At 41.7% G+C, this 10,021-nt stretch overlaps 1 long non-coding RNA gene across 3 annotated transcripts in view; it reads right to left on the reverse strand.

Annotated features, from left to right (window-relative positions):
* Nucleotides 1-800: 800 nt before the first annotated feature.
* The window catches only part of LOC115070986, a 10,912-nt gene continuing 1,691 nt past the window's right edge, over nucleotides 801-10,021 (reverse strand). The window contains exons 2-5 of one of the 3 annotated variants that reach the window (XR_003850090.1): nucleotides 8,752-8,873; nucleotides 7,799-7,952; nucleotides 5,048-6,461; nucleotides 801-2,382 (exon numbers count right to left, since the gene is read on the reverse strand). This is a non-coding gene — a long non-coding RNA (uncharacterized LOC115070986). Of the gene's footprint in view, nucleotides 6,462-7,798; nucleotides 7,953-8,751; nucleotides 8,874-10,021 lie in introns of all 3 variants that reach the window. The other 2 variants (XR_003850091.1, XR_003850089.1) reach the window with 2 other exon arrangements.

A 10,021-nucleotide genomic window follows, 5' to 3' on the forward strand; every position in this document is an offset into this window, starting at 1 on the left:
AAGACTTTAATGTAAGACTTGAAACTCTAAAATTGATAAAGGAAAATGTAGAAAAACACATCAAGCTATTGGCACAATGAAGCCCTCTGTTGGTAGGACTCCAGTTGGTCAAGAATTAGCACCAACAACTGACAAATGGAACCTCATGAAATTTAAAATCTCTGCACAGTAAAAGAAAAACTGCGTGGACAGACAGCCTACAGAATGGAAGAAAGTCATTGCTAGGTACATGTATCTGGCAGAGGACTAATATCCAGAATATACAAAAACTCAAAAACTTTAAGAAAGCAAACAGCTTGATAAATAAATGTACAAATAATAGGAACAGACAGTTCTCAAAAGATGATGTACAACTGGCCAATAAACATATGAAAAATGTTAAACATTACTAGCTTTCAGAGAAGTGCAAGTTGAAACCGCACTGAAATTCCATCTTACCTGCCGGTGCCAGCCGGCCAAGATGGGCAGTACCTGAAAGGGGGAGTGAGGATTGAAAGAAAAAACAAGAGACAGACAAGATACTTGGGAGGACTGTCAGTAGAGACTGCAGCCCCGGTTTATTTTAGCGCCGCCTTTTTATACAGAAGATCAGAGATAGCCACTGTTTGCTTAGCTCAATTAGTTTCAACAGCTGTTTTTCCCACCTGTCTCTGAGGGTCGAGGAGTGGTCAAATACTTGCTGTGAACTCCACCATATAAACACATCCCTCCTGACTTGGCAGATTAGGTACTGGTGTGCAAAACACAAACTCAGTAAACAAGCCTGCCACAGCTCAATGTACATAATGGCTGTGCTTATAGCAATAGCTCCCAACACTTACCCAAGTCAGAATGGCAGCCATCAAGAAAACAAAAAAGTAGTGAAATCCTTATATATTGCTGGAACGTGAAGTAGTCCATTTACTATGGAAATCACCATGGATGTTCCTCAAAAAACTAAAAATAGACCTGCCATATAACCCAAATGTACCTACAATATAACTGAAATATTTGGGTATTTGCCCTAAAGACTCTAAAACAGCATATCAAAGGTATTTGTATATCAATGTTTACTACAGGGAATGGAGGGGAGGCTCATAAATTAAGAGTACCTTGTGCTCTTCCAGAAGACCTAAGTTTGGGTCCCGGGACCCATGTTGGGCAGCTCACAACCACCTGTAACTTCAGCTCCAAAGGATTTAACACCTCTTTAGCCTCATGGGCACCCCACACACATGGCATACAAGCCCAGAGACATACATGCATATAAGAAAGTTTTATATGTTTCTTAGAGCACTTTTCACAATAGCTAAGTTATAGAACCTATATGTCCATTAACAGATGAATAAAGAAAATGTGTTTTGTATATATAATGGAACTTTTTTCAGCCATAAAGAAAAGTTATGTTATTTGCAAGAAAATGGATGCAATGGGAAGTCATCATGTTAAGTGGATGACATCAGTCCCAGGAAGGCATACTACATGCTTTCTCTCACTTATGGTCTTACATTAAGCCGAAGTGAAAATATCTAGAGGAATAAAAGGTAATAATGGGGTTGGGCATGGTGGTGCATGCATTTAATTCCAGTACCTGGGAGGCAAAGGCAGGCGGATCTCTGTGAGTTCACGGCCAGCCTGGCCTACATAGTGAGGCCAGTTGGGGCTATAGAGAAACCCTGTCTCAAAAAGATCAAAAAGGAAAAAAAAATAGGTACTAATGGGAGTGGAACAGGCATGAATGGCAAAGTATTGGGGTACAGTGGAGTAAGTAACAGGCACAAAGTACATTTATTTGCTTGCGTGAAAATGGTCTTATATAACCCAGAATCATAAACAAACAAACAAACAAATAAATAAAGATAAAAAGGAAGCAGAGTTTCAAACTTACAGTTAGGAATTAAATGATACTTCAGACAGTACCAAAATTCATTTCTGTCACTAAACTATTATTTTGTATGACTGTTCATCAACTAATTATGAATGTCCTAGATAGAGTCTGTCTTATTTAATATGTCCTTAGCTCCTTGTCCATTTCTAGGAATATACTGAAACTCAATAAATACATGTTCAATAAACAGATGAAGCCCATGGAACCAAGTCCTTATTGAGAAGGGATCACACCTCCTGATGCCTGGTACATTAATAGTTCCAACAGAGGGTCACATGGATGGCAATGGCTCTCCAGCTGTCCACTGATGTTTTCTGGATAGAGGCAGAGGTCAGTTAAAGCTGTCAGTAAACTGAATTAAGGGTTATATGAATGACAGCTACGGATGAGCCCTCCCTCTTCACGTGTGGACTGATAATTGGGACGTGTGTGTGGGCTCACTCTGTAGATCCTCATATAGAATGTGAAAGATTGGGAGGTGGACCATCTGCTCCATGTAGGAAGATCTCTGACACCTAGGGCAACAAAAATCTGAGACAGTCTTTTATGTAGCCAACCATAAACCTTTACTCAGCCCTGGGAATGATGAAGCAAACACACTGGCCCATGTTTAGTGAGTATAAAGGCCAGTAGCAAAGACTTTTCCCCATGGCTACACTGAGTTGGGCACGCAGGAAGCAAGACCACGACACAGGTAAATGATGTCTGATGGAGGTTAGGCCTCTTGTGAAGAGATATGGAATGCTTATTGGCAATGTGCTGTGTGCCCAGGTATTCCTCAAGTGGCAGCAGCTAGAAATGATGCCTATCAGAGCAGGAAAAAAGCACCTCTCCACACAGGGCAAGTTAACTACACTGGGTCTCTTCCTGTGTCTGAAGGTTGTACTTATGCCCTTACCACTGCTTCCATGGCTATGGGTCTATGGCTTGCTTCTCTTACTGCCCAGGCCACCCAGAAAGCAATTATACAGGCCTCGACACATCTCTGTGTAGTGTATGGTCAGTTCTGTACTTTGGAAAGAGACCGGGAGATGCATTTTAATGGCACCCAGGTCCAGGCTTGGGTCATTCAAATGGTCACTGAGTGGCAGTTGCACAAGATATACTGTCCCCAGGCAGGAGGAGTAATAGATATAATGGTCTTTTAAAGGATAAATTGCCTGTGGGAACAGATCCCTCATCCCTCAAAGGGTGGCAGATTCACTTCAATGGAATGGTACTTACCTTAAGTGAGCAACCCAGAAACAGTGGTCGACCCCATTAGAGGTCTTGTACAGAAAGTATCAGCTTTATAATTGTTTCCAAGGATACAGACGCCCTTCTCATCCCACAGCTGGGGCCTCAGGGACAGTTGATGTCACGCACACATATAGTGATAGGAGAACAAACTTATGTATGAAAATGGAACTAGGTGATAGATAGCTCCAAGCTCTGTTGTTGGGGCTTTCAACCTTCTGGGACATGAGGGTAAAGTATTGGTGTACAGATACCAACCTCCCCTAGTGACAAAGTGACCAAGTACTCTCACTTTACAATGGACTCTGGGACACTCTTATCTGGTTCTGAAAGGTCCTTTAGTAGTGGCAGTATGACCCATCTTGCACTTGCCAGTAAGTGATGTTCATCCCCTGCCTCAGTCCTGGGAGAGACTGAGTCCTGGGAGAGACTGTATAGTTCAGGCCAGGAAAAAGCCATTGGCAGCCACTATACTAATGCAGGATGGGAAGGTGGCCTATACTTTCCCAGAGGGCAGGGACTTGCCATGGTGGTCTCTGTATCTGACCTGACTTTGTGTCCCAGATGACTACAGCAAAAGCATTGTCTCCTAGGTGCATACACAAACCCAGGCAGTGAATGCATCCCATTTTTGTGTGTGTATAGTTCCTTATAGACTCAGTTGGTGGCTTGCCTTTGTGAATCCATCTTGCAACCTTTGCCAACTGGACCTACCTGGAGACCACAAGATGAGGGATTTCAGATGAGGGCTTATGTGGGTTTGTGGGTAGAATGGTTGGCCATATCTATCAGATGACTGGATTGGGCATCACACAAGGGGATGCCCATACCGAGATAGGGACATTCTCGCCACCCTGCCCCAGTTAATCCATAGCTGGGATGCTATGTACACATGGTGGCATGGACAAAAACACACACCATGGTATTTTTATGCTCTTTTTGCATTTGGGAAAGGCTATAGATATAGAAATAGAGGTAAATGTCTAGCACACCATGCTTGCATTCAACCAGACCTGTCAGGTTCTGGCCTTTCTCATGGACAAGACCATACAGTGAGAAAGGTGGTATTACAGAGCTCTAGATTTACTAATGGCTATCCAGGGAATAACCTGTGCCAGTCACTCACTAAGTACTGTGTGTACATATCCCAGATCACTAAACAAATAATTTCTTTACAAGAAATAGCCATTGAGGTACAAGTGACCCAGTAGTTAACTGGAGATGCCCTTGAACAATGGTGGGACTGTACTTGCACTAAGTAGACCATCTTAGCCTTAAGAGGTGGCACTTGTTTTCTACTCATTTGTTGTTTTCTATACTGTTGCTGTGAACTATGAGTCCAGAGAATATCCCTAGGGGTCCATTTTAATAAAGTTCCTGCTGTCTAAAAAGGGGTGGAATAAAGGGAATGAAGGCCGTAATGGCCAGATAAAGGTTTAAACAACATGATGCCGGTATGGATAAATGAAATGACTTAGTTAAGATGGCCACTATGAGATATCCAGGGAACCATGAGTAAGAAGTAAATGTGATTGTTATGTAACTTGTTATATAACCAGTTTTGACAAGAAACTACTTTTGTGTAAATTCTATATAAATGTCCTTGAGACCAAGGACATGCATATTTGCCCTTTTCCTGGAATAAAAAAGCATGTGTATCTGTCTGTGGCTCTATGCATCTCCTTTAATTTCCTGACCCTTGCAACCCTCCTTCTGTGATTCCAAAGTTTTGACCCATCATATACTACTTGTCAGTAACTCTCTTTAGAAGTGTCTTGGTCAGTGGTTGACAACACATTTATACAGAAAGCTGGACATCCCTTATGAAGGCAAAGCAACCTCAAGGGAACATCCTTAAATCAAAAGGTGAAAAGAAACATCATATACTTGCAGATATGCTGAAAAAATGGGGAGAAGAATTCCCATAGTGAAGTACATACTTACCTACCCCAGAAACTCCTCCCTTGATGCAGTTGCTTACATACCCTCACTGTTAAGCCTACTGGCCTTTTGGGTTTCTTTTCCATTTCCTGATTTTGGATACTGGCCAAAATCTTAAACCTGCTTGGCCTGGCACTCTGTGTATTCAGACTCTCACTGAAGAAACACTATGCCCAGGCAGCTGCTCTCAGGTTTCCATTGATGAGCCTTCCTGCTTCCTTGACTTTTAACTCAGAAAGCATGACTTTCTCTCTTTTTCTTCTCTGTATTCTCCTGACAATTGCCAAGATCTTTGGCTTGTCTGCCTTTTGGTATTTTTTTCTCTTAAATTCCAATAAAATTGTTCTCAAGTTCCTTCTGAGTCTGATTTTCATTTTTTTAAAAAAATCTATGAGACTAAGAACAGGCAAAAGGGGCCTTGTGTGTTCTGGTAACAATAAGTAGTTGAGGATATCTCACATCGAGTGTGTGGGACTTACCAGGCAGAACAATCTTATTCATTATATCTCTGTGGCTAGGGAGGTATCATTTCTTTTCTTTTTTAGAAAAAGAAATATATGAGTGTACTGCCTGAATGTATGAAAGTGCACCTGTGTCATGCAATGCCTGCAGAGATCAGAGATCAGAAGAGGGCGTCAGAACCCCTGAAACTGGAGTTATGGACAGTTGTTAGCCACCATGTGGGTGCTGGGTAGCGAACCCTGGTCTTCTGCAAGAGCAATCAGTGCTCTTAACCACTGAATCATCTCTCCAGCCCCAGGAAAGTACCATTTGTTTCATATCATTCATTGACAGGAATGGAATTATCCTGATGACTTTAGACTCATCATCATCTACGTCCTTGTTCTTCTTTCCTTGAATGCTCACAAAGCATCCTCTCTCTTTGGATGCAGGATGCAGTCCCTGTCACAGTCATCATTGCTACCAGGGTCATCTTGCCAGACCACAGCCAATACTGTTTTGGTTACCACTATGTCCAATGGTTGAAGGTTCTGTCCCCACCACTGTTTACTGCTATTTGGTAAGGTTTTCTGAGGAGCCACTTACTTCTCCACAGCTTACAGTTTGCTTTGAGAATTTGGGACAAACTACCTTATAGCTGCATCTGAGGATTATGTCATGGTCCTATCCACTGTCTTCTCAAAAGTGAATCATTTCACTATCGGGCACAATCTAGGACAGAACCCAATGGTCTTCAGCACTCTTTTGTCCTAAAGTGAATTCCCAAAGACACGACCCTCAGAAGCTGAAAAAATACTCTGTAGGATGGAGGAGTGAACCATTTAAAAAACTCATTAGGATTGAAGCTCTCTTTACTGGTTCTCCAAGGAGGCCTGGCAAATTCTCTAATGTATAGGAGTCAAAGCACTTGCTTTTATAATCCTAGCTGCAGATTAGGATCTCCATCAAGACCTTCCTGGGAATAAAGCACAAAAAGGAAGATTAGAAGCCATTAGCATATACAGCAGATTCCAGCTGAAACATGTTAAACATGTTAGTTCAAAATAGTATGGGTTCCCTGGCAGGAGAGAACTTAGAATTTAAAATGAGACCAATATATTAACCTTGAGGCAATTTCGATATATTATAGGGATCAGACTAGTAGCCAGGTACTGGCAAGTTTCCACAAGCAGTCTAGGGTGTTTTATTACCTCCTCTAATTTAAAGAACAATGTATTACTTCATCTATAGTGTTTTATGTTATTGGAGATCCACTTTTATTGAGCAGGGCTTTAATTACTGTCACAAAAGGAGGCGTGGCATGGATATGTTCTCAAATTCTGAGAGGAGAATTGTTGAAAATAGCAGCCAAAAAAGACTTACAGCTCTGTATGATTTCCCCTCTGGCTTTGTTGCCACTGATACAGAAATGAGGCTCAGGTTCCCCAGAGGAGATTCAAACTGGACAGCACAGGAATGATTCTAAGGCGCTGCTCACTGGGTTTGTGTGCATTGAGAGACTGAGATTATCAGAATGGAAAACTGACAAGTTTTTCTGTCTTGAAGATCATTGGCTCAATTTTCTTTTAAATTGAAAATTGAAAAATGAAGAGGCTGGTGAGAAACTGACTGTAGGCATACACACATGCCTTGTAGGGGACAGACATCCACAGGTATGGTCTCGAGCCCGTATCTGTAATACTCATTTGCCTGAAGACAAAGATCTACCTGATGAAAAACTGTATGAGTGAGCAGGTAAGAGAAATAAAGATCTTCAATTATTTTGAATATTTTCTTTGAATACCTTCACCCTCTTTTACCAAACACATGAAGGTGTATGTGGTGGCCTGCAGTCTCAACTACCTGAGAAGCTGAAACAGGAGGATCCCTTGTGTCCGGGAGTTTAAGACCAGCCTGGGCAACATAAAGAGATCCCATTTCAAAAAATAAATTTAAAATAAACACACTATCCAAAACAACTTGCTATGATTGTATGATTTCATTAGTAGAATGGTGTATTTCAAAGCTGAGGGGCTGGGTTTGAAGAAGTCTCTAGGAATGTTAGGGCTAGCTCACTGCCTTTGAATTCTGTTTGTAACCTGCTGCTTCTGCTGTGCTCTCTACGAAAGAAGGCTGATGTAATATAATTTTATTCCAGTGGAAAAGCAGGCCTCTGTGTTGTCTCAAGTTCAATAGACGTGGATTTTATATGATTTTGTTTTGAAACCTAGTGCTTCTATCCTGCTTTTTCCTAAACTAGAAAACTGGTACAAATCCTCAAGTAGAAGAAAGGTGAAAGGAAACGGTACCTACTTCTCCCCAGGCACCTCATGGGAGGTCCTCTTGCCAGTGAGACTCACAGGTATGTGATCATCTCCTTGATCTTTTGGTCTTGGTTAAAACAATCAAGTCTGAAGTTTGAGTCTGTTCTGTACCACCATGTCAGTTAGGGGGTACACAGAGACTGCTGCAGGTATTTCAAACAGAAAGGGATTAGGTTGGTAATGTGTTCTGTAGAGGAACAGAACCAATAAAATATGAATATCTATCATCTATCTATCCATCCATCCATCCATCTATCCATCCATCTGAAGATTTATCAGAATGGCTGCATAAGTCTACAATGTCTGTCTACATGATGGAGAGGCTAAGAACCCCAGTAGGCACTCAGTCCATGAAGCTGGATGTCTCAGCAGTCCTAGTCATGCTCTGAAGCCCTAGAAGATTCCTGGAGAGTCACCAGTCTTCAGGCTACCCTGGCAGGCCAAGAAGTTATATTCTGATGTCAGCAGAAGAAGCAGCAGCAACAATGGGACAGACACCCTTACTAGCAAGGAGTCAAAGCAGGCAAGCATGCAGCAGATTTTTTCTTAGACTGGTTCCAGAATACCATTCCTTCCCTATCATCCCCTTTACAGATGTAAAAATCTACAGATGCTCAACTTTCTTGTATAAAATGGTCGAGTATTGCATATAACCTATGTTATCTTCCTGTATACTTTAAATCATCTTTAGATGACTTACAATTAATACAATGCAAATACCATACAAGTAGTTGTTATATTGTATTGTTTAGGTAATAAGAAAAAGAAAAATGTATGTGTTTATTACAGACACAAGTACTGTGTATTGGTCAGGGTTTTCTAGAAGAATGTAACCAATAGAATATATATATATATTATGATTCTATTACATATTATTAGACTAGCTTAGGACTAGGTAGTCCAGCAATAGTTATCTGCATGCTGGAGAAGATGAGAACCTACCTGACAGCTGCTCAGTCTATGAAGCTGGATGCCTTAGCAGTTCCAATCTTGCTGAAGGCTTTGAGGATTCCTGGAGAGCTGCTGGTCTTTAGTTCACATTGGAAGGCTGAAGAAGCTGGGTTCTGAGGTCAACAAAGGATTGTGGCAGCAGAAGCAACAACAGGCTAAAAGCATTCACCAGCAAGAAGGGAAAATGGACAAGCAAAGCTGCACTGCTTTTCCCAGGGAGCTCTTTATCTGGGTCTCCACGGGAACATGGCACCCACTAGGGTGGGAAAGTCTTCTCTCCTCAGTTAATCCTTCCCAGAATGCCCTCATAGAACTGCCTAGAGGTGTGTCTTTCAGTTGATTACAGATCCAATCAACTTAACCATTAAAATTAATCATTACAGGACTGGCAAGATGGCTCTGTGGGTAAAGACACGTGAGGCCAAGTCTGACAACCTGAGTTCAATCTCTGGAACCCACATTGTGGAATGGGAGAACAAACTCCTGTGCACTGTTCTCTGACCTCCACAGGAGCACTGTGGAATGTACACCCCCTCCCACAAATAAATAAATGTAATTTTAAAAAGATTAACCATCACAAGCACTGCAGTATTAACTACATGGTACATAATCCAGATTTGGTTGAGCACATGGATGCAGGACAAATGTGCAGAGGATGGGCTGCACCAACATTTGGGTCAGCTGGACTACACATTGCAGGATGTTCAGCAGTAGATCTGAACTCCAATTACTAGGTACCAATAATACAACTCGAGTGGTTAAGGTCAAACATATCTCAAGACATTGGCAAAATCTCCTATGGTTGAGAATTACTACACCAAAGTAAAACACAAGTATGGCTCTCATCCTCAAAGCCTTTCACCATCCTGTAGCCTGAAGCTTTCCCACTGGCTCCTGTACTCCTATAATCTCATGCTGCCCAGCTTTGGAGCTGAATGTGTACATTCCATTAACGCCACAGAGAACATTACAACAATGACCCTTACAACCAGCTGCTTTCCTCATTTCCAAACTAAACCAACAAGAAATATCTCTTTCTTTTCTCTGTTATGAGATGTAGCTTTTCCTTCCACTAGTCCCTATGTTGCAGTATTAAACTTCAGTAACTCAAAAATTAGGTCTTTATAAAAGTAATTGGGGCTGGACATGGTAGCGCATGCCTTTAATCCCAGCACTTGGGAGGCAGAGGCAGGTGGATCTTTTGTGAATTCCAGGCCAGCTGGGGCTACAGGGAGACCCTGTCTCAAAAAAACCAAAAAAA

This window comes from Nannospalax galili, unplaced genomic scaffold (assembly GCF_000622305.1).
Source record: "Nannospalax galili isolate Female #2095 unplaced genomic scaffold, S.galili_v1.0 scaffold737, whole genome shotgun sequence".
NCBI classification, from domain to species: Eukaryota; Metazoa; Chordata; class Mammalia; order Rodentia; family Spalacidae; genus Nannospalax; species Nannospalax galili.